The sequence below is a fragment of the Megascapheus bottae genome, chromosome 6 (assembly GCF_031878675.1).
Source record: "Megascapheus bottae isolate mThoBot1 chromosome 6, mThoBot2.hap1, whole genome shotgun sequence".
Classification (NCBI taxonomy): Eukaryota; Metazoa; Chordata; class Mammalia; order Rodentia; family Geomyidae; genus Megascapheus; species Megascapheus bottae.
The window spans coordinates 9,042,564-9,068,644 of record NC_143514.1 but is presented as its reverse complement, the minus strand read 5'-3'; positions in this window follow the sequence as shown (position 1 = coordinate 9,068,644).

The window sequence follows — 26,081 nt, the reverse complement described above, 5'->3', positions numbered from 1 at the left end:
GAGAGGCCAGGCACAGTGGCTCATGCCTGTAATCCTAGCAATTCTGGAGGCTGAGATCTGAGTATCAAGGTTCAAAGCCAGCTCACATACAAAAAGAACATGATACTCTTATTTCCAATTAACCTCTAGAAAACAGGAAGTGGGGCTGGGCTCAAGGGTAGAGTGGTAGCCTTGAGCTGAAGAGCTCAGAGACAGTACCCAAGCCAGAGTCCAAGCCCCATGACTCACAAAATAAAGAAAAAATATGGAAGGGAATATGATTATTCTTCCTTCCTCTGATGGCAACTTTTTCTTTGGAAATGAATGGTTGCTCAGGTGCACTCAATTCTTAGCAGTAGACAAATAGTAGAAAAGGGTAATAGTTACTATACAATTGGCCAATTATGGTGACTATTAATTAATGAGTAAATAACTTCACCAACGAGGGAGAACCAAGGTTCCAGACCTACCTCTGGCAAAATCAAACACATCTCCTATTATCTCAAAAATAAAGAAATGGAGAGCTGAAAGGTGTTCAAAGGTAGTCTGGATATTCATTGTACATACAAGAAAATGGAGACAGGTAAGTTGTGGGGATAGGTGGGGTTGGGAGAGATGGGGAGAACGATGAAATCAGTGAGCTGGTCAAGATGCACTGAGAACTTGAACTGAAGCCCTTTTGTACTACTTAGAGATATTTTTTTTTAATTATGAAAGAAAAAGAGAGGAAGGAAGGGAGGGAGGGACAGAGGGAGAAGGAAGAAAGAACGGAAGGGCTGGATGTGTGGACCAAACAGTACAACATCTACCTAGAAAACACATGATACTGAGTTCAAACTCTAGTACTTTAAAAAAAATCAATATTTTCTTGGCTGGTCATGGGGCTTGAATTCAAGACTTGTGCGTTGTCCTGAGCCTCTTTTTGTTCAAGGTTAGTGATCTACCGCTTTGAACCACAGCACCACTTCCAGTTTGGGGGTGGTTAATTGGAGGTAAGAATGTCATAGAGTTTCCTGCCCAGAATGGCCACAAATCATGAGCCTCCGATCTCAGCTTCCTGAGTAGCTGGCGTTACAGTGTGAGTCACTGGTGCCTAGCAAGATTTTTATGTTATTAAACATGGGAATTGTAAATGAGGAAGAATTTATTTCTCCATTTTCTTTGTTCTTCTAGAAAGGTATCAAAAGGTACCCAAACAAATGAACAAAAAATACAACTATATTGATGGTTGATATCCCTTTTTTAGGTATTTACGACGTGACGAATGGAACTGTAACCCCTCTTTACATCACCCAGACAATAAAATACAACTGAAAAAATACAACCATATTATGTATTACTACAAGCATTGTAGTCACAAGGAATTACTCAGTGATCTCAAAGAAGTGGTTATGAGTGGTTTGGAGAGGAAAGGTGGTACTTTTAGGGGTTTGAACTCAGGCCTTGATACTGTCCCTGAGCTCTCTGCTTAATGCTAACTCTCTACCACTTGAGCAACAGCTACACCTCTGGTTTTCGTGGTTCAATGAAGAAAAAGAGTCTTACGGAATTTCCTGCCTAAGCTGGCTTTGAAGCACGATCTTCACATCTCAGCCTCCTGAGGAGTTATGATTACAGGCATGAGTCCGCAGCACCTAGCTCAAAATATTTTTAACTACATACTTCCAAATAAAAACCTAAATAAAAAAGCTGCTGGAAAAGTTTGAGCACTGGTAAATTCCTGTAATCAGTACCTAGTTTCCCAAAGACACTATTTTTTAAACCAACGTTCAGTTTGTAGGAAAAAAAATAGTACCTATTTAAAAGAAAAAAATACTAAAAAAAAAATGAAAATGGCCCAGAGCTTCTTCAGTTTTACCTTATGCAATTTGGATAAATATAGACAAAAACAATGACAATTTCACAGACTGCTGAGAAAAATCTGTCCCTAGGAAAACCTTGTGGCAATTGTGTTTATGTAGAGTATTGTTAAGAAATGTACCTACACAGAAGAGATGCAGAAAAGAATGAAGAGCTCATCCCGGAGGCCAGGCTGCTGGAAAATGACAATAATATGAGGTGTGAGTCTCCTGAGGTAGTGGGGTTCAGGAGGGTTCACTTCTGTTACAAACTGCAAATCGGGGCTGCAATAAAGTACTTTCAGGTTTAGAATTTAGGACTCCCTGAGGGTTCTGTTTCAAAGAATGAGTCATCTATAATACTGAGTGGTTGAAAGGAATGCATCAAATAATATCTTTATGTGTATGGTTAAGCTTTAAATCACTCTTGTTGTGGAGAAAACTAAAATGAGAAATTTTAATTCAAATGTCATAGGAAATGTTTAAATAGTAATGCTAATAAAAAATAAGGTAGGCTAAAGAAAATAAATGGAGACACACACCTGGATTCTAGCTCAGAGTGTGTGAGAAGTACAAGCTGTCTTTGAAAGCTAGAAATTCTGTTCAGGAACAAAAGGACTATGACAAGCTTATGATTATTCACCTGTCTCTTCTTGGACAGAGAAGTTTGAATTCTGTTGCTAAATTAGACCCTTGATTTTTGCAGTAGGAATTCAAATTTACAGGCATCCATAACTCTTAGTCATAAAATTGTAATATAGCCACGATGTGATTGGATCAATATTAACTTTTTCTTTCTTTTTTTGTTGATTGCAGGGCTTGAACTCGGGGCCTGTATACTGTTTTGTTCCTGAGCTTTTACATTCAAGGCTACCACTTTGAGCCTTAGTGCCACTTCCATTTTTCTGGTGGTTAATTGGAGATAAAAAGTCTCATAGATTTTTCTGCCTAGGCTGATTCTGTACCATGATCCTCAGATCTTGGCCTCCTGAATAGCTAGGATTACAGGTATGAGTAAATGGCAATCAGTTCAATATTAACATCCCAGATGAGGGATGTAAAAGTGTTTTAGGGAGCCAGGTGAGAACAGACCATCTGGAAATCAAGTTAGAACATTTATAGAACAACCTACAAGATACATCTGAATTTTCTCATTTAATCCAGTGGGTCAACACATTTAAATAACGTTAGAAACCTATATTGATTTCCAACTCTTTTTTTAAATTAGACACAGTAACGTAGCTCTACCTGCTATTCCATTGAAAAGGTGATAAACTACAGCTTGTTGGTCTTCATGCTAAAAAAAATTATGGTGCCTGATTAAAATATTTTAGGAAATATTGATTAGAGGAAAAATAACATGACAAAAGAAATGTGTGTGTGTGTGTGTGTGTGTGTGTGTGTGTGTGTGTGTGTGTTTAAACATCATCACTTCTCCTCCCAAAAATCTGACTTCTTTTCTGAAGTCTTCCCAGTAGGAACCACAGAAAACTGACAGGGAGCTGCTGGTTGGTTTTTCTTGCTGTTAAAACATATGTTGTTCTGTCATGTCCTAAACAGAAAACTGAAGCATCCTTTTCAAATTCTCAGCACCACTGACACTTCCAACAAGTGCTCTCATATTGGTTCTGGTCTTATCTGTTTCTAACAGACAGCCTCATGCCTTGGAAATTTGACCTGAAATAAAAATTCAGCCCCAAGTATCTGCTGTCAATTGCGCAGAAAATAGGAGATGACAGCAAAGTCACTTCTGCATGCTGAATTAGATCTCTTTCCAACATCTTCTAATGTCATTATTAGCACTCAAATGCACTGTGTCAAAATGTGTCTGTGTAGGGAGATGGACCAGGCAACACTGAGTTTCCCGCTTAAACCATTTGACAGGCTACTTTCAATACATTCCTCTGCATAAGGAATTGTTTAAAAAGGGCACATAACCCGTCACACAGACTTATAGATAACAATTTTCACAACTGGCATGCACAGTCAACAGGGAGTCAGCTTTTACCATGAAGAGGCAATTAGCCATCTTCAAATTTGTGCAAAGCAAATTATGGGCCTAATCTATGGGATCTATAATCTGACAGAATAAACTCAACTTGAAAATTATCCAAGCTTCAGTGATTCCCAAGTGATACATTCTAGAATTTCTTTTTCTGTTTATTAAATTTATATTTTTTTCAAAGAAATGGTGGTCCTGAAAAAACAATTATGTTAAGTGCAGTAAGTCAGGCCCAGAGAAGCTAGAACTAATTTATAAATGTATAAGTAAACACATTTTGCGTTGTTTGTTAGTACATATAAATGTATTAGCCAAAGTATGGTATTTTCAGAGAAGAATCAAATAGGGTAATTCTTTAGAAAAGATTAACTCACAGTCTAGCAAAATGAATACCAGGAATGTTGGGTTTGAAAATGAGGAGGGGAAACTCTAAGGGAGAAGGCTAGAGGAATAAAAAGAGGAAGGGGAAGACAATAATCATAATATTTTGTACATTTCCTATTAAACTAAGAAAACTTAGGGAAGGAGCCAGGATCGGAAGGGTGAGAGAGAATGAAGAAAGGGGTAACAATGACCAAGATGAGTTATACTTATAAACTAATTGTTGAATGGCATAAAAATAGAATTTTTGTTAGTATTTTTCTTTTTTTTTTTCTCTTTAAGAAGTTGTACAGGTCGGGAATTTTGTCTAGTGGTAGAATGCTTGCCTAGCATGCACAAAGACCTGGTTCAATTCCTCGGTACCACATACATAGAAAAAACTGAAAGTGGGGCTAAGGTTCAAGTGGTAGAGCTCTAACCTTGAGAAAGTCCAAGGACAGTGCTCAGGCCCTGAGCTCAAGCCTGGGACTGGCAAAAAAAAAAAGAAGTTGTACAATGGAGCTGCCATTTTAAAAAGCAATTTATGAATATACCATGACTTCATCAATGTCATCTCCTTCCCCTTTCTCACCCCGTCCTCCCTTACTCACTACTTTCCTCACTCTGTTGGTGATGGTGGTGGTCATGGGTCTTGAACTCTGGGCCTAGGCACTGTCCCTGAGCTCTTCAGCTCAAGGCTACTGCCCTACCCCTTAAGCCACAGTGCTACTTCCAGTTTTGTGTGATTAATTGAAAATAAGAGTCTTGTGGCCTTTTGTGCCTGGGCTGGCTTTGAACTGTGATTCTCAGATCTTGGCTTCCTGAGTAACTAGGATTACAGGAGTGAGCCACTGTGCCTGGCCCTCAAACTTCTTAATTTTGTAGGCTATACATTGGATTCTTGACTGCATTCTCCCCCTCTTCTCTTTTTCATTTGTCTACCCCTTCCCCTTTGACTTCACCCATCCTGATATTTTATTTTTCTGAACTTTGATTTTGCCTTTCTATGGAATTACACTATTTGAGTTATTTCTTGAACCAGTTAATTCATTTGTGTATGCTTGCATACTACCCAATATATTTACTTAAGATTAAAAGTTTTTCTTTGCTATCATTAAATAGTTGTACAAAAGGGTTTTCAGTTCCCATGTTAATATATCAGCACAATGCAGCTTGAGTCAGTGTTACTTGAAAATGAGGTTTCCATCTCCTATGTGAATGAATCTGTTGAAGTAATAGAATTTACTTATTTCCTTAATTTAGTATAGGCATCCTTATATAGGATGATGGATGAATGAACATTTGGGTTCTTACTCAGTTTTCTCTATCCCATTCCCAAAACCAAATGGAAAGATAGTGATGAAGTAAGTTTTATGAAACTAAGGAAAGGTTTATATGCTATCTTTTATGACAACAAGGATATATTCTCATGGTTCAGAATGAAATCAAATAAAAGCAGACGAAATCAAGTCAACAGATTTACATGCAATAGAAAATGGCATTCTCATGTTCTCTTATAGTTTTCACATATTTTATTTGAAGATAAAATGAATTCATCATTGCTCTAAACACCCAAATTGTTCAATTCTCATGACTGGGTTAAACATTAGTAGTAGTTCTATTAATTGAATTCAAACCCTGTGGATATATGATTCAATTATTCTTCCACTAAGAATAAATTGAGGCCATTTCCATTCAGTAAAGACACAGATGTCATTTCCAAAATTCCGGAGGGAAAAATTCTCAAGCTTTACTTAATTACCACAGTATCCTATAACCCTCATTGGGGATAGGTGTCCAAAGTATGTGAAATCCCTAAGTAATAGAAACACACGCAGTCTCCTGTTCATTGCATCTGTATTTATAAGCCACTAAATCCAACTGACCACCCTCAGATGAGTGGAGAAAGGCAATGTGATATACATACACACAGAAATAATTTTCATCCTTTGAAAAAATAAAGGACATCTTGTCAATTGCAACAGCCAGCGTGAACCTGGACTTCCTGATGGTTTTTTGTGGGGACCAATTGCCATTGGGTTTGTTGTTGTTGTTGTTTGTTTTGGACATTTTAGGAATACAGGAGTACAGCCATAATAGTCAATGTCCTGTATGTGAAAAAAAGAAAAAAAGACCTAGGTAATGTGAGTGGATGGGTGTGGTTGAAATAGATGAGGAAAACAATAGAAGGGGCCACACTAGTCGAGATATGCTGTACTTGTGTGGAAGTGGTGCTGTGGCTCAAAGTGGTGGAACACTACCCTTGAACTGAAGAGCTTGGGGACAGTGCCTAGGACCTGAGATCAAATCCATGAACTGACAAAAACAAAACAACAAAAAACATCAAAATGCTTTTGTACAATTTTCTAAAAATAGTAAAAGATGAATACAATAAACACAATAGCCAATATAGTAAATATTGTCCATGATGCAGTGATTAATAAATCCTCATATTTTATTGGTAAGACTATGAAGATACAGAATAGACTATATAAATTCATTTCAAAGAATAGAATAGGGAGCCCTCAAAAAAAAAAATAGAACTATCTGATGATCCAGCCATCCCATTTCTGGGATACCCAAAGAAAAATAATCAATTTATCAGAGAGATACTTGCATTTCCATGTGTACTGTTAAACTGTTTTTAGGAGTCAAGAAGGAACACTGCTCAGCCCCAAAGAATAAAATCCTGTCGATTGTGGCAAAATGGGTGAAACTGGAGGACACTGTACTAAGTCAAATGAGCCACACAGAAACAGAAGTATTAACTCACCTGGAAGCCAAGTAATCCATTCCAAAGAAGAGAAAGAAAGAGGCCTCATGGGTACTGGAGAACAGGGAATGCAGGAGAGTAGACAAGTAAATGGAAGAGGGATAATGGCTGCCAAAACATAGACAAGAGGAATATCTGAGTGTTTTACATCACAGTAGGATGAGTATAGTTTACAATAACGTATTGTATATTTTATAAAGAACTAAAGGAGAAGATAGGTAGAAATGATAACTAATGAGATACAAGTGCTAATTACCTGGATTTGACTATTATACATGGTATACAAGTATTGAGTCATCATACTATATACCCTGTAAGTATGAAGACTGTGTCGATAAAAATTATATAAGTTACCAAAATAAGAGAAAAATAGAAAAAATAATCCAAAAAGCTAGTAACAGGGAAAAGCTGAGGTTGAGGCAGGAAGCTGGGAGTCAAAAATATATGCAAAAAGCATCTGAGTTGAACATCAAAAGCCTGAAGAGAAGAACATAGGCTGTGGCTCAGAGACAAAGGATTTGCAGGCTAGAGTGATTGAAAGGTTCACAGGCCCAGACTGATTATGGAAGAGAGGTCACCATAGGTGGCTCCAAGAGCAGGGCTCTGGCTCCTGCCCTCGCTGTTGCTTTTGCTCTCCACAGATGAGGGAATGGCATCTCCACGCATCTCACAGGAAGCACTGCATCTCCAAAATTTTCCCGCCTCCCTCCTTATTTCTGTGGCCCAAGTGAGTGCTCACTGTGTCTCTAGTGTTGGAGCAACCTTTCAGATCTGCCTCCATTAGCACTCACTGCACAGCCCTGAGTGTCTGGGGCCTGTGTATATGAAGCCTGCTTTGGCCAACTCATTAGAGGATTGCACGCTGACCACTCAGTGAATGCTCACTGAATGCAAAGAATGGAAACAGAGTCATTCAAGACAGAAGTTCAGTTGCACTTCAATTTTGAGATTTATTTTCATGTGAGATGTCCTGAAATTAGAGTGTTTGTAACTAAGGATACATACTCCAACCTAGTAGAGCTCTCCCCTGCTTGCCACATGAAGAAAAATTCTCATTAAAACAATGGCTTACCTTCTATACCTTACAACCAAGGAAACAATATATTTCTAAGATTAGGATTCTTAGAGATGCAAAAATCTTATTTCAGATAACTATATTCTTAAAAATTAAACATACAGTAACTGTACATATTTATGGAGCAAAAGGTATTATCCCTATATATGTATATATCGTGTATCATACATATATGTATCTATACATATATGTGTGTATATTTATCACGGTTCAGAGTCAGCCCCAAGCAGAAAAGTCTATGAGATTTTTATCTGCAATTAACCACAAAAAAGCAAGAAACACAGGTGTGCACAAGGCCTTGAGGTCAAGCCCTAGGACTAACAGAAAGGTGCGGGGAGGAGAAGGAGGAAGGGGAGGGGAATGTAGGAGCAGGAGAGGGGAGAGGGAAGGGAGGAAAAGAAAGAAGAGGAGAGAAGATAAGAAAAGATGATCCAGATGAAAATTTGGTAAGAAGAGGCACTTTTAAATTTTGTCCTTTCACTTATCTTTGAACAAATCAGATTTTCCTTTCAGCATCTCACTGCTTTCTTAAAGAAGTTTCTCCAGGTCAGAGCTTTTTAGTTCATTACAAAAAAGAAATCTCTGCACTCTGATTCTTCCCATCTATGGTCAAAAAACAATTACTTATTTGTCACCAAATTTAAATCATTAACTTCAAAATGCAATTAATATATGAACTAAAGCAATAAAGACAATCTTTCACAGTTTTGAAGAGTGCTGAAAGGAAATGCAAAGTAATGGAAAAGTTTAAATTGAAAGAGATGACTAAATTACCTTCAATAAAATGCTTGTCGTACCTTAACAGTAATGAAAAAGTGTGGCTGGAGTGCAACAGAGATTGATAACACTCCTGGGGACCGATCCCCTGCAGTCGCCTTGAATAAGCTGGAAAGGTCGTACCCACTCCTATGTAACGTCTTAGAGAAACATGGCAGGTGGCTCATATGAAGTAATCATGTATTTTACATGACTATATTCATCACAGACAATAGATAAGTTTCTGGCATGTAGCAAGTGTTTCACAAAAATGCTGATTGACTGAATGTGCCAGCTGTCCAACTGAGGAAATCAGAGGAAAGTACTTTACTGAGAGTTGAAGAAGCAAAGTGAAGGCCATGTGGAGGTCAGCTCTCCATAGAGGGCTGAAGGTATAGCTTGAGTGGTGGACTATCATCTTAGCAAGCATAAGGTTCTGAAATTCAAATCTCAGTTGAAAAGAGAGAGAAAGAGATACAGACAGAGGCAGAAAGAGAGGAGAAAGAGGGAAACAGAGATACTTAGAGAGACAGAGAGGGGGAACAGAAGGAAGGAAGGAAGGAAGGAAGGAAGGAAGGAAGGAAGGAAGGAAGGAAGGGAGGGAGGGAGGGAGGGAGGGAGGGAGGGAGGGAGGGAGGGAGGGAGGGAGGGAAAAGGAGGAAGAGAGGGAGGGAGGGAGGGAGGGAGGGAGGGAGGGAGGGAAAAGGAGGAAGAGAGGGAGGGAGGGAGGGAAAAGGAGAGAGGGAGGGAGGGATGGAGGAAGGGAAGGAGGGAGGGAGGGAAAGAGAAGAAAAGAGTAGGAGGGGAAGGGAAAAGAAAGAGGAAGGAAGAATGGCAGGAAGGAAGGAAATAGAAAAGAATAAGGAAAAACCACAGTGAAATTTATGCTCAGATGGCTCATTTAATAACTACTGTTCAATTTTATAGACACTATTGTATTATTTTATAACCAATCTATAGACCACATCATCAAGGTGAGAATAAATATTAATAATAAAGCAATAGAGAATTTTTGCTTTTTTATTACTTACATAGGTTTCCCATCAAAATTTAAGAGTTAAGAGAAATTATAATTTCCAATCCTGAACAAAACTCTACTAAAAGATAAAGACAAAAAAATTCAACTTAACCATTCTACGTTTTCTACCACAATTTAATGACTGAGTCCTACATTCCCTTACCACAAATGTAAGTAAAATATCAAATATTTTTAAAAAATGAATAAAATGTATTCCACCATTTCAGATTTCTACACTTGCGTTTTTCTCATGTAGCTATGTTACAGTATAATAAAATAATAAGACAGGGAAATTTGGTTTCTTTGTCTAACCAAATGCAAAGCGACCAATGAGAATTAATCAGTAGCGTGAGTAAAAATCCCAACAAACCTTGAGATTTTCCTTTTGCAGGGCAGGTGAGCATCCATAAGCCTCCCTGCCTAAGGAGATTTCTGGGTGGTTATGGCAGCTTTCCAGCCCTACGGTGAGAGGTACACTGAACAGGAGAAAGTAGAGGAAGGAAAGAAGAAACAACAGAAATTAGCTCCTAAGTTTGATGGCAAATGAACAAGGTGGATTGGGAGAAGGATCAGGCTACCATTGACACCTGTCTATCACCTCTGCCCTCTTTACATCATACCCATCCCAGACTCCCCAACCCACTAGATCTGGACCACAGCTAAGGGATGAATAAAAATTAATGTTAAAACAATAAATAGATAATTTTTCTTTTTATTACTTACCTAGATTTCTCGTAGTCAAGGAAGACCTTTAAAAGGCTTTCTCATGAGTCAGATAGCCAGGGACAGTATACAAGAGCCAGAGGTTGAAAGAAGAGCTGGATTGCAGATGGGAATATTTTTCTTTGGGTTCTTGCTTTGAAAGTCTGAGACATCCTTGACTAGATGAAAACTAAGGAAAGAATGGGACTTTGAAATGTGCCAGTATCCATCAGATATTTCTATAGCTGTGAAACATCAAGATTTCTGCAGACATTTCCAAGCAAATGAACTATTTCACGCCTGGCCTAATAACAGTAGTACTCAAAGGGCCACTGCAAAGGATGGGTGGCCTCTGTGCTTCTGGTGTCTATGACCATGTGGCAGGTAAGAAAACGTTTTCCACTAGAGAAGAGCAAGAAGGCAATCCTAACTCCAATTTGAAATGTAGTTAACACTTGGCTTACCCGTGTGTAAGAGAATTTCCTTAATCTTATAAAAAATAATCTTTAAGATTCAATTTCCGGGCTGGGAGTTTGGCCTAGTGGTAGCGTGCTTGCCTAGCATGCACAAAGGCCCAGGTTTGATTCCTCGGTACCATATACACAGAAAAAAAAATGCTGGAAGTGGTGCTGAGGCTCAAGTGGTAGAGCTCTAACCTTGAGAAAGTCCAAGGACAGTGCTCAGATCCTGAGCTTAAGCCCAGGACTAGCAAAAAAAAGATTCAATTCCTTTCTCCTTGTTTAGATAGGTATCAAACTCAACAATGGTCTCACCTTGAAAATAAAGCAAGCTGTGAAGAGCCAGAAATGAATGCATATGCCCACAAAGTTCACCACCACCACAGACATGACAAGATAAACCTTCTGTGTCCTGCTTGTCTTTACCAGCCCTGTGAGATCTGAAATCATGACTTCCTTTCACCTGAAGCATTCAGAAGTAAGCTGTACAAATACTGAACCCACCTGCAGGCTTTGTAGTCTGTCCTGACTATAGACTGAATCCGTTTATCGAATTCTCTGAGTCTGACCAATCATGCATCACAAATCTGAAATTCCAGCTGCTCAGGAGGCAGAAGGCAGAAGGATCTAGAATTTGAGGCTAGCACAGGAATAATTTGCAAGACATAGTCTCAAAAGCAGAACATAAATGTAAATGAATCTGGGCCAGACCTCATGTGATAGAGCACTTGCCTAGTAGATGTGAGGACCTAGGTTCATTTCCCTTGTGCTAAAAGAATACTGCTCAGTTAAGTAAATTTTAATTGCAGGAATGCCCAACTCCACCAGCTATCAATGCCTAAGCATTAACAAGCACCTGCATGTAAAAATGTGACCTACATCACATCTTGCTGTGCCATGGGATGGACAAAGCCTTCCCTACAGATCCTCTGTGTAGTCACATTACATGCTCTAGAAAACCTTTGCCCACTTGCTTTGGTCAAGGCTTTCTAACTAGTTTCCAAATGTGTCTGTCATCTGTTGCTTGCAAACAGTTTTGCAAAACTTTAGCTTTACCAGTTGTCAGCTGCATTTACCCTGGGTTGGGTTTTGTTCCAAGTAGCTGAGGGGAGGCCTGAATACACTTGTAAGTGTCTCTATGTTTACAGATACAGTGATACCATCACATGTCAAATTCTGCTGCATGTAGGCATCTCCAAGGAACATACCTAGGCTTGAGTCACTGCTCTTTACCTGTAAGCACAGGTGCTGCCAACTTAGGGGTGTTGGGTGAGGGGTACAAGGCAGCTGTTCAGTTTTTGTTCGTTTGTATTTCCTACTTGCACATATTTTATGGTAACTAGTCTTTTACCTCTGTGGTTTTATGCAACACGCAATGTCTTCTAGACCTTTTTCAACTGTTACGCCATTTCATCTTCCTAATAGCCCTGCGAAATAAACAATTACTGTTCCCATTGGACATATGAAGAAATGAACTTCAAGTGCATGTAATATGATGGTTGAGAAACATCAGTAATGAATACCCTTGAATAAATTTCTACAGATCCATAAAAAAAGAATACTGCTCAGATCTTTATTTATCACACTAGTAGCAAGCAGATAGATATAGATATCTTACATAAACATAGAAAGATAGATATCTATATCTATACATATATATTTTATATTTATTCATATTATCTATATGTATGGATTGTATATAGGAATGCAGAACCTCATTCATATATATATATATGGATATATAGAGTCATATATAAATGTCTATGTATATATACTCCTAACAGGCCACTATATATGTGTATATGTATGCGCATATAAAATATTCTTTATTCTTGAATAATATAGAAAATTAATTTTTAAATTCCTTCAAGAAATGGAGAGAATAAGGGTGAACAAGTGCATTCCTGGTAGTCACACTATGTAGAAAATGAACTGTGCAACTTGTGGGCAGGGATGGAAAGGGGAAACTGGGGGAAAGCAAAAGAAGAGGTGACATTGTCCAAAGTAAAATCGTATTCACTATTAAATGAAGTAAACCAGACCCAAAGAATCATAAGTTGCATGGTTTCTCTTATTTCTAGTAATTAGAACACCTATAAAATCTACTACCAAACACAATGAATGACAAAAGACAAAAACATTACACCTGGACATGATAAACTAAACAGAACTATAGACATTCACACGGTGAGATCAAAGGATGAGATTCTTAGGAGAAGAACTCAAAGACTCAATAATTATGAGCATATGATCATTTAAAATGATGTTTTCTGTGGGTTTAGACTACTTTAATAGATAATATGATCCCAATATTGGGCAAATACTTGTTATATGGTATTGGCAAGAAATAATGAGAACAAAAGCCTGTGCTCAGTGTAAAGATCCTCCCTCCCTTTCCTCCATCCCTCCATTCTTTTCTTCCTTCCTCTGACCATTTAGCCAAAACTAGCCTCAAATTCAAGCTTTTCTTCCTTCAGGCTCCCAGTTCTGAAAATTACATGTGTGTGCACCACCACTTCTGGCTGAATTTTTTTTTTGCCAGTCCTGGGGCTTGAACTCAGGGCCTAAGCATTGTCTTTGGTCTTTCTCAAGGCTTAGAGCTCTACCATTAGAGCCACAGCACCATTTCTGGCTTAAAATGATGTGTGTGTGTTTTTTTTAAATGAACTCCAAGAAATGGAAATGAGGTGTTCTGTTACTGTACTTTTGTTTTCCCTTTGTTGCTGTTTTATATTTCTGTATTTTTTGTCTTATATGTTTCTAAGTTTGGGGGAGGGAAATGGGAACACTGAAATAATGTGACAAATCCAGCAGTGCTACTCACTAGACACTATGTTGAAAATTAACTATACAACTTGTGGGGTAGGAGGTCAAGAGGGAAAAATCTGGGGGGGGGATGAGGGAAGGAGGAACACTGTTCAACAAGAAATGTATTCATTACCTGCCTTATGTAACGAACTCCTCTGTATATCATCTTTACAACGATGCAATGGCAAGCCCTTTGTATAATACCTTAACAATAGTAATGAAATTATAATTCCAAAAATATTCCTTCCCATTTTAAAATCTAGCAACGGATATCAGTATGAAATTTCCTTTGAGCTGCATCAGTGGGGTAATAATTTGTCACCATTAAGCTATCTCTGAAACTGTGATTGATCACTAACTCGTGACCACACGTCAGAGCAGAACACATCTCCACTGTGAGATAAACTGCCATGGAAGGAAGTATCTGAACTTCAGCACTCAATGGAACTAGTTTTTGTGTTTCATGTGGTTTGGATTTGTATAGAGTCCCATTTCCAATAGCAGATGGAAGTTCATTTGCTGCAAAAGAAGTTGAAATCAACAATTACAAGAGCTCTAATGAGAAGCCTCACAACTGGACAACAAACACTATGTGATCTATATATCACCAAAAAAAATGAAAAACAAATTCACACTACACACTTTCAGGACATATAGACAGGGATCAATGAAAAGATGTTCTTCCAGATGGAATATCAAAAAGCAAATGATTGTACACTGTTGCCTTCAGCATCTTTCCGATGCAAAGGAAGCTCCAATACAGTCAGAGGTGCTCTTCTTTCTTTCCCTCTCTCTTCCTCCTCCTACCCTTCTCTTTCATTCCTTTACCTCCTTCCCTCTCTTCATCCCTTCTCCCTTCTTTTCTCCCTTCCTCCCTCACTCTTTGCCTCACTCCCCCTCTACATTGCATTCCTCCCTATATCCCTCCCTCCCTCCCATCCTTCCTTCCTCCCTCCTTCTATCTCTCTCCTTTCCTCTTTACCTTTCTTCTTCCTCTTTTTCTTTCTTCTCTCTTTCTTTCTTCTTTCTTTCTTTCCCCTTAACAAAGAGTTGGTTTAACTTTCCAATATCGCTGTATCCTATCTTCAAAATTTTAGTCACCAGTTCACCATTAGAAATCATACTTAGGAATGTAGTAATTTAAAAGAAATGTTTCAATCGCTGACCCATTCCAAAATTGAAAGGAAAGACTATTTCCAAACTAATCCCTACCATTTTTCTTCGTGTATGTGTGTATGTGCATGTGTACATGCTTGAACACATGAGTGTGCATATGTATTTGAGTGTCCGTAAAAACTGTTTTGACACTGGGTTCCATAGTTAGCTTTATACTTGATACACAGATATATGATAGATGAATGGATAGATAGATAGTTGATATACAGTACAACAAATGACATAAACAGATCCTGTGTGCAAATCTGTGTATATGTGTGTACATGTGTGATATGCATATGTAAAAATGCCTCTGTGCATGTGTACTTGAGTGTATACTTGAGTGTACTTGAGTCTCAAGCTAAACTGGTTCAGCACCTAGGTGCCATATCTATATTTGAAGAGATAGATAGATAGATAGATAGATAGATAGATAGATAGATAGATAGATAGATGTGGAGTTGGAAAGATGGAGAGATGGATACATTTTGTGTGTGTGTGTGTGTGTGTTTGAGAGAGAGAGAGAGAGAGAGAGAGAGAGAGACAGAGAGAGAGAGAGAGAGAGACAGAGAGAGAGAGAGAGAGAGAGAGAGAGAGAGAGAGAGAGAGAGAGATGACTTCTGTTTCTGGTCCTAGACACATGCGATGTATTGCAGAGCTGGGGTGGGCTGGTGGGGAGGTCACAGAGTAGAAAGGACAGAGGCTCTTGCTTCATGTAGTCTTTTCTTTTTGAAATCCCCATCATACTATGAAGGGGGCTAATCTCTGCCTAAAATCAGTTCATTATGTATATTTGTATCCTTTTCCTGTCATCTGAAGAAGCATTATGCAATTTTGACATAGCATAGGGATGTTATTTTTTCATCAGTGCGCAATGCTGCACCCCACGTCTGCTTTGTTATGGAAGAAAGAGTCTCCCCACAGCAGTTCCTGGATATGCTGCAGGTGCAGCCACTGAACACAAGGAAATCTGGAAACCCAGAAGAGCTTTGGCAAATGAGTAGGTGGAGTGACAGGGGCAATCTTTCTGACAGTGAAGGATACGTTTCTGCTCGGCTTATTCGGCTATTTTACTAGTTTAAAAAAAAAATCTGTGTTCCCGTGAAATGATTTTTTAAGCCACCATCCAATTAGCTAAAAACGATTATAAACAAAACAAAAAGAAAAAAAAACCTCTATTGGATAAATTGATAAGTCACACTTTTCTAAAAATCTAAATTGCCTTTTGATTGGTTTTCTGGTAATTGCTATTGGGTAATCAGAAGCTTTCAGCACATTTTTTTTCTCTTGTCAAACACAAAACAAAACTACAGAGTGAAAGCAACCATTATAGGCAGTTTCAGATTTTTTTCTTCGAGCCACTTATAATTAAAGGGTTTGTAGCGTCTGTTGTTTTGCTTGGGTTATTACCTACATGATCAATTTTGTAGGTTCTCTCACCACCATCTCCCCCCACCCAACATCAAATAATCATACGTGGTACTTACAAGTGATGTCTTCAGGAACAAAAATTAATGTACTTGGAGAATGAAATGGAACTAAATCTTTATTATACTCAGCATGAAGACTATCCCTTTGCTTCATCAAAAATTCCCTTGAACAGCTCTTCCCTTGGGGCTTTGGCCTATTTTCTCTCACTCTATAATCAGCCAACATCAAAAAAAATGTATCTTTAATTACAGAAGATAATTATAGAAGTCATGTTTTCTCTGGTTCCACACAACCTTCAAATTTCCCAATTTATGAGCCTCCTTTCCTTACACATTGTGCTTTGCATCTAGAAATGGTACCTTTGATGATCTGTAACTATGGAAAAAAAAGGGCTCATCTTTCCATTTTATTGGGGTTCACACTTTGACTCCATTGATGTCAACTTAGATGGGGACTGTAGATGTTTAGGATTTACTTTTGATTTTTCCCAAACAACAATATTCAAGGGCACTTCTCTCTGGGGCCCTCTTTTTTGAATGAAGATTTTTCTTTCACAGCTTTCTTTTCACTTTCAAATAAACTTACCCTGTTTACCTTTAAAAAAAAATAATAAGCTAAGCATGAGCAAAGAATAGAGGAATTCGTTAATTGCTTAAATCCCCCAACAGGGTATCAGGCATAAATCCATGGTGTTCCCAACTTTGGAGTTAAGTTCTGTACTTTACAATGATGACTTTGAAGTGATAATAGAAATGAAAAAAGGATTTGTGATTACCAGGATAAAGTGCTAATCTGAAGCACAGAACCTACTGCATCTAGCCCCTAACATTTACTCTAAAATGCTTTCAGCTTTTAAATCCACCCTCCAAAATTAGTAGGGGGTTAAAGTAGAACCCATTGGGAGGTTACATTTATTTAATATTCAGTCCTTTCTTGGATGAAATATTGCAGACTATCCTCATAGGTATTTGTCAAACCATTAGAGTAATGGTTTATAGCTATTAAATGAAATTGCAGTTCTGTTTGTAAGTTCCATTTACACAGGATAAGCAAAGTGCCTTCATTTAGATTTAAAATACCTGAAATCTTAGTGGCAGCACATGAAGATTATGTAGACGGTTAACTAATTCATAACCACAGTGTGAACACATCCACACATAAACTTGCTCAGGTGGCTGTGGTCCCCAAAAACCACAGTTGGCACATAAATGTCACATTGTCTTACTGTGCTCTTTCTTTCCTAGGGCGTTGGATGGTCCACTCTTAGTCAATTTTGCTTTCCTTACTCCTCCTTCCCCTCCTCTTTCTCTTATTTTCTATTTTTTTTTTTTAGTTGTTGTTGTTCATAGAAGCGTACATTCTTTGCGGGGAGAGGATAGTTTATTTTTCATTTAGATCAGTTTTTCCTGATTCTTTTAATCAAATGAAAATATGCTTTTGATCATTGTTTCCAGCACTGGAATATTTGATACAGTTCCCTCTGATAATAAGTGAAGAATCATGCAAAGCCATCCTCAGGAACCTTCCCAGGGCCTTTCCCCTCTGTGTGTCACTTGATAGGTAATTTGCACAGGCACTGCTGAGTACAAAGGAATGGAGATAAATGAAGCCTTTAGAACTCTATCTTTCTCACTAGGTAATGAGTTTGACTGCTTTCAATAAAAGAAACACTTTTATATTCAAATGATTAATTACCAAAACGCACATTTTTAGGTCTGAGCTGAGCCTCTAGATTCTACCCCTTCTTCCAGAGGGTGGATTAAAGCTATGCTAATTGACCTCCCAGTTTACACTGGTCAGTTTCCAGTAGATGCTCGCCTAGGGGTACCATCCTATTCACTCTTCATTAACTTTCTGATATATGCCAGTATTGGGGCTTGAACTCCAGGCCAGGACACTGGCCCTTCACATAAAGCTGATGCTCTACTACTTGAGCCACATCTCCTCTTTCAGACATTTGCTGGTAAACTGAAGATAGGAGGAGTGTCCTGGGTTTATCTGCCAGGATTGGCTTCAAATCATGATCTTCAGATCTCATGCTTCCAAGTGGCTAGGATTACAGGTGTGAGCTACCAGCTCTTGAATCCTATTCATGCTTTTAGGCACATGCATGTACATGCAGATGCAGTATGAGTTACCTTCACCAGGTACCCAGTTTAGGTGCACCTGTGTGTAAATTAAGCATGTGCTTTATCCAGGGGCACCTAGGTGTATAGTTTAACAACTGGGGAAGGAGCTACATTTCAGATTTCTCCATCCCTCGACTGTGTCTCTTGTGTGAAGCTTATTATTTCAGATGGCATTGCCCTATCTTCCTTGATGACAAAGCCAACTGGTGGCTGTGCACACATGCTGCTTGGCTCTTGTCCTGCAAAAGCACAGTTCCCTGATAACCCTAAACGCCTCTCCTATAGTCCGCTGGGATTTCCTCCGGCTGTACCCAGCAGGAGTACACATGGGAGGGTACTAGTCACAGTCCATTCTTGTGGAATGGCGAACTCTTTCAAAGAACAACTTAGCCTGACAAGCTCCATTAGCTGGCTAAAACATGTTTCTGTTTTAGAATTATTCACACCTTTTGAGGCTCCTTACATTAGCCTTCCTCCCTTTCTCATTTCTCAGGTGTAAGAAAGGGCCAGGGCACTCTCTGTCTTCACATCTTTCCTTCCCTTTACCCTCACTTTATTTGTGGACACATCTGTCTTTTAGTCTTCTTGGGAGACAAAATACGAGCACTGAAATGTCCATCTGTCTGCATACAACACATCAAATACAACTACTCTGATTCCTTGTATGAACTTCCCCACAACACTGAAGGATGCACTCTGTGTATGTCTTGGACTTCCTGGAAAAGGTGATAAGGGTTCAGGAGGTTAAATAAAGTCCTGTCATCCTACAAGTTGCATGAACCAGAGCTGGGGTTTCATCACAAATCTTTTCCAGTAGAAAATGTTCTGAATAACTCTGCTAAATTAGCTTTGCTACACTCTCTACCTTTGGAGGAACAATTATTTTATAATAAAAAAAGACAAAGACAAATGCTTTTGTTAGAAAATCACTTCCCTGTGTTTATTTTGGAAGCCTGACACAATACTATAGGCATTTACTGAGTCCAAGAGAAAATTCTATATTGACTATTAACTTAGATTGAGATGTTTCAGGACTGAGACACTGTTTTGTTTGGGTAAAATTGTTGTTTGAATCGGGTGCCAGTGGCTAAAAGCCAAAATGCTAACTACTCAGGAAGCTAAGACCTGGAAAATTGAAGTTTGAAGCCAAACCAACAGAAAAGTCCACAAATGCTGGACTCAAGAGCTATAGCTCAAGTTAAGTAGCTCTGAGCAAGCAAGTCAAATAAGGTTACAAGGTCCTGACTTCAAGCCTCAGTCTGACACAAAAAGGAGTGAGAAAGAGAGTGGAGGTGGAAGGAGGGAAGAATGGAAGAAAGCAAAAGAAAGAAATTAGAAAAGAGAGAGGGGGTGGATGGCAAGGAAGAGGAGGAAGATGAAGAGGACACAGGCAAGGAAGAAGGAGAAAGAGGAGGTGGAGGAGGGGAGGGGGAAGGGGAGAAGAAAGCAAAGGAAGAAAGAAGGGAGGAAAAGAGGGAAGTAAGGAGAAGAGTAAAGGAAAAGGAAAATGAGAGTGGAGGGCTAATGCAAAAAGGGAGAAGTGACAAGGCAAGGTGAGCAAAGCAAAAACAAATTATTGTTTGAGAAGTTGCTGATGTACCACAGAAACCTAGATGTTCAGAGTGCCTGTTCCTAGTAGAACAGGGCACCACTCCTCTCAAACTCACAGCCACTGGCTGGGGCCAGAGAGGCCTCAATCCCAAGGCTGGTTCCTATACAGTTATAAAATAGTCAACATTGCTGGAAAATAAAAAAACAAAACTGGATCAATCTTGAGCCCATGACCCTTGTGAATTCTAGGCCTTTGAGGAGAATAAGCTCTTTAATTCTGGGACTTTCAGGCTCATGGCATTTCTACTGCAATTTCCCCCCTGGAACTAGATAAGAACGCAGGAGGTAGAGGCCAGCCTCTGTGAGGGCTAAGCCTGTGGAAGTAATCAAAAACAACATCTTTCATAAGCTTAGGACTTTCATTGTCAACTCAATGTCAACAATCAGCAGCCATGTTTTAGAAATTTTAAACAATTTACTCAAGGTCAGAGAATTAGTATGAGGTTCAAAATAGCCTCAAAACCAAGGTCTTTGCCAGGCTGTCTTCAATGTATGTGGTAAGAAATACTTCAGATGGATTTCAGAATGTCAGAGATTCATCTCTGCTTAGGCAATATGATTCAGGCAATCCCCACACAAGGAGACCAAGTGGTATTTTAATAACACCACACAAAACAAGAAAAGAATCATCTGCTTTGGGGGGAGGGAAATGGAGACCAAGACATGAGAAAGGGTATCATTGTTTGTGAAGTAATGCACCTTCTATCTGGTGAATATAATGTAACCCTTCTATTAATTACAATAAAATATATGAAAAAAAGAATCATATCCTTCACATTGTGTCAAGCAATATATCCCCCAGTAACAAAGGAGTACATAAGTAAATAAATACACTTTTGAGAATATTTAAGTTGTAATACAGCCTCATTAAATAAAGTACTGCCAGTCAACTTTGATACTCCAGATGCATCATACATCCAGATCACTTAGTCATCTTGTTAAAATTCAGGCTGTCCTCCCTAGGTATCTTGTTTAATACCTCTGAAAATTTCTCCTTGTAACAAGTTCTCTGGTCAAGTTGATCCTGCTCATCCAGAGAACTAATTGTTTAAAAACTACCCAGACCCACTGTTCAGATATAGTAATAGATCTACCCTGAGAAGGTTCAGATATATCCCTGTGGTTAAGTATTTCTTCGAACAAGCAAAATATTAGACTGATTATATCAAGCAAAGAAACATTTGTGAAGCAACTTGTAATCATTGTTTTTCTCCCCCCATTTTTTTGCCTTGAAGAAATTCTAGCCAGGAAAAAATTGAGATTCCTCAATTTTTTATGGCAGTCCTAAGATTTGAATTCAGACCTTCACACTGGCTAGCAGACACTCCACAACTTCAGCCACACCTCCAGCCTCCTTTGCTGTGATTTATTTTTGAGATTCATTTTGAGGGTCTCACTTTTTGCTTAACCAGCTTGGACCATGATTCTCCTTTGTATAGCTAGGCTGACATGTGCTGTCATGCACAGCTATTGCTGTTGAGAGAAGGGGCATGTGAACTCTACATGAGCTGGTCTAGAATCATTATCCTCTACATCTCGGCCTCCTGATTAGCTAGAATGACAGGTGCATGCCAGCATTCCAGCTATTTCCTGGAAGTTCTCTAATGGTGTCTCTTGAGGTGTTCTCTGGAAATCGAATCTCCAGAATGTATTCCTTAAATTACTGGCAGATGGCAAATGCTCTGCCAAACTTGTTCCTGTATTTAGACTTTAAGAATCTCCTCCATTCAGGTCTGCTTCTGGTTAGAAGTTTTCTGTGTGGGGAGAAGGCTTAGTTGACTTTTTCACTTCCTGCCTAGACCTTCTATTCCTCTATCCCCAATGGGTGAGTAGATATGATGGAGTAAACATTACAGACACCAGTGTAAGGAGATGTAGGCTTTCTCAGGCACTGGCAGATGTTGGAAACACTCTTGTAAATTCTCAGCTGCAACATTAGTGTGGGCAGTCTTCCTCTTTTTGCTTTCTGCATCTTCCGCATCAGAATGGAGCACAGCAGCCGCCTCATTTGGCTTAGGCTCCATCAGACTTGGCAGGAAATTCTCTTCAACAGTGGTCTGCTATTAAATGACCCTACACTACAGATTCCTTATCTGGCAGCTGGTAAACTAGAAACCTCAACCTGCTATTAGGGGCTACTGGCCTTCTCAAAACTGTAACCTCCTCCTCAGCTGCCACAGGATCCCTTAGTCTCCAATCTACAGAAATGTCTCTTATTTTCAGGTTTGAAATCAGATACACTGCAATCACAGATCCCAGGAGCCGTTAATAAAGTTCTCTAAGTACTGTCATTGAATCTTTTCTACCATTTTGTTCCTGATTTAAACAAAAACAAGCAAAAAAGGAGCATTTCAATTGTATGACAATATAAACCAAAGCCATCTCCCAGGCTATAAAGAAAGTCTTTCCTTTAAAGAACTGATAAAATGACGTGTAAATGATTTTGAGGTACCTGACTACATGACTGGGGAGGGGGAAGGTGTAACATTTTAGCAAATGGAATCTTTGAAGACAAAGACACAAAATGATATTCCTGAGTTTACTCTCAAGGGACTGGCTCAATTATCAGATAAATATAGGAGACAAGTTTTCTACCTTCCAGTATGTAAAGCAAATTTATGTTTCGACATTGGGGGTGGAACAACCTTAAATAATGCAGTTTCCTTGGTATGAAAGGAACTGGGGCTCCTGAAGATCCAATAGACAGAAAAGATAGTTTATCACTGCCTGAACACATACGTATACCCCTCTGCCCTTACAAAACTCCAGTGGATTCAAAGAGAACAAATATGAAGATCTAGTCCAATGGCACTAAAAAGCCAAGCAATATATGGGCTTAGAGAGAATGAAGGTACTAGAAAAGTGAAATGCTAAAGGATTTGTAAAAATTAAATGGGTACAGATCTAACATGAAAAGCACCCAGAGAGAAAGGAGGGTGATAAAGAGCCAGCTAGACAACTGTGTAAAACCTCAAGGATTGACATCTGGCCGAATCATGGAATGTGTTAATACTGTCTTTCTCTAAATGTATCCATTTGACCTCAAGGCATTAAAAAGGTAGATACTTGGGGCCGGGAGTTTAGCCAGAAGTGGTGCTGTGGCTTAAGTGGTAGAGTTCTAGTCTTGAGAAAGTCCAAGGACAGTGCTCAGGCCCTGAGCTCAAGGCCCAGGACTGGCAAAAAAAAAAAAAATGGTAGATACTTAATTAGACATGGGTTCTGGTTATGGGGTGTTTAAGATTATGAAGATTAGATATGGTCTTTAGGCCATTCATTATTAGTCGACTTTAAAAATGAGGACAAAGACCAGCCACGCGCGCGCACACACACACACACACACACACACACACACACTCCCATATTCCTTGTTATGTGATAGTTTGTGCCTCTTCAGGACTCTGACAACAAGAACATCTGCACCAGATGTAACTTCTTCACCTCACACCTCCAGTAATCCAAGGCCAGACAAACCTCTTTTATAGTAAAATGATTTGTTTAATAATAATAATAATAATAATAATAATAATAATAATAATCCTGAGCTAAGGCTGAGTATCCATGTCTCACACCTGTATTCCTAGCTGCTCAGGAGGTTAAGGTTTGAGGGTCGTGGTCCAAAATTAGCCCGGGCATGAAAGTGTGTGAGATGCATATCTCCAATTAACTATCAAAAAATAATAAAAACAAACACACACTCAAAACTGGAATTGGAGTTATGGCTCAAGTGGTAAAGCATTAGCCTTGAGAAAGAAAAAAAAAACCTCAGCAACAGCACCCAGTCCTTGAGTTCAAACCCCAGGACCAGAAGAAAAAATACAAAAAATTAAAATTAAAATAAAGCTATGAGCTAGCACCAGTGGTTCACACCTATAATCCTAGCTGTTTGGAAAGCTGAATATAAAAGGATCACTATTTGAGACTCAGACAGAGCAGTTCACAAGACACCTTCTTATCTCATGACTGAGTACAGTGACTTGCACCTGTCATCAAAAGCTATGTGGAAAACTTGAAGAAAAAAAATAAAAAGAGGTTTTTGGTTGTAAGTCAGCCCAAACAGAAAAACCCAAAGTCTGCCACTCTTCAGAGAAAAGCTGTGCATAGTTGTGTATGCCTGTCACCCTAACCAAGTATGAGGGAAATGGGTATGTGTCAGCTTTTGCAGGAAATGAGAATGTACCCTACCACTACCCATTGAAAAGTCAGGCTGGGGACATAGCTCAGGGACAGAGTGCCAATCTAGCAAGCACAAGGCCCTGAATCCAAATCCTAGAAATAGATAAATAAGTAAGAAGATAAATAAATAAAATCTTACCCAATCTGTGGTATTATGTTATTAACAGAAAAAGAATTAATGTAAGGAGTAACAAGACCCAGAGAAACACAGATTGCATAATCTCCCTCCTTTTTGATAATGAGAATGTGCCTACAAATCTATAAGTAAACACTTGGCTGGTTAGTTTTTAGAAAGACTAAATCAAATATCAACAAAATGGGCACCAGAAAAATGGATACTTTGCAAGAGGAAGATGAGACCAAAAGCAGAGAGGTAGAAAAATGAAGGGGAAAGTAGGGGGGGGGGAGATACAGACAAGAATTCATTGTATATATTACAAAATTAAGAAAAATAAGAAAAGAGATGGATGTATAGGGTGTGGGGAGAAAGTAGAGGTGAAGATGTTGAGGGATGATGCAGATCAAGATGTGTCTGCAAACCTAAACTGCTTGCTTACATGGGAAAAATTCAATGCATAACCGAAAAGTCAAGAAAAGTGAGGAAAGGTATGAGTGAGAATGCTGAAAGGAGCAAAGTGGATCAAAATGCACTGCATTCAAAAACTGCTTTGTTGAATGGCAACTCCTATGCACAACTACTTAAAGATAATAAAGAAATTTAAAGAAATGAAAAAGTACTCATACCCTGTACATGCAGGAAAGGATGGGGCTGCACTAGTCCATTCCTGCCTAAGCATCCTGTCTGTCCTCAGAGAGGCAAACCTCACTCAGGTTCCCTTCAGACTCCAAAGACTATTGGCTGAAAACCAACACCACCACTACAGTCAAATCTGGAGTGTACAGAAAAGTCGTTTCAATGTTTTATTCAAAGAAGAAGCTTGATAATAGGGTTTCTTGTCAAAACATTCTGAAGTTAATTGGAAAGGGCAATGGGTGGAAGGGGAAAGAGGTCAGGGAGAACTCCATGGCAGAATCCAGTCTCTGAGAAAGGTGTGGTGGAATTCCCTGAGGATGGCTAATACACTCTAATAATCTCCCAAACTCCCACTCACTCCACAGGACACAATTAGCCTTCTGCCAGTTCTACCTGGCGTCTTTGAAATGTCCATACAGTTGCCTAGGGCCTGTGAAGTTTTTGATGTGTACTAGTAGCTTATAAAAAGAATCTAAGCCCTTCCTCTGCCTACCTTTGTGATTTGCCCAGTTGCTCTCCAGTCACCATCTTGAATGACATTTATTAGGAGCTCCCAATAAATAGAAGTGTTTCCCTACCTCATTACAAATAATATAGCATTACTTTTCTACAAGATAATTACCTACCTGCTGCTTAAAGTGTAGCAATTAGCTCATTGTTCTCTACCTAATTTCTAGATGATGACATTTGAAAAATACCTCTGGCTAATGTGGTTATTTTTTTTTTAAAGTTGTAGGTGCCAATAAATGTCTGCTGAATGAATGATTCATCAATATATTTAAATTGTGCTGGTAGTCACAACTTTTAGTGTAAAATATTATGAAATATATACCCTATATATTACTTGGAATCATTTACATATAAACTATCCAACTGCTTTGAATCACTTGCTTCCAGTTATAAATTAATTAGTTAAATAAAAGATTATACATTTATATTTTAATACATAAAAACAATTGTAATTACTACATATTCAAGTGAATTAGCAAGATCAGAGGAATTAGATTTGAATGACAGCAAATAGATTATAAAGCATACATACTTAATGATTTCATGAGA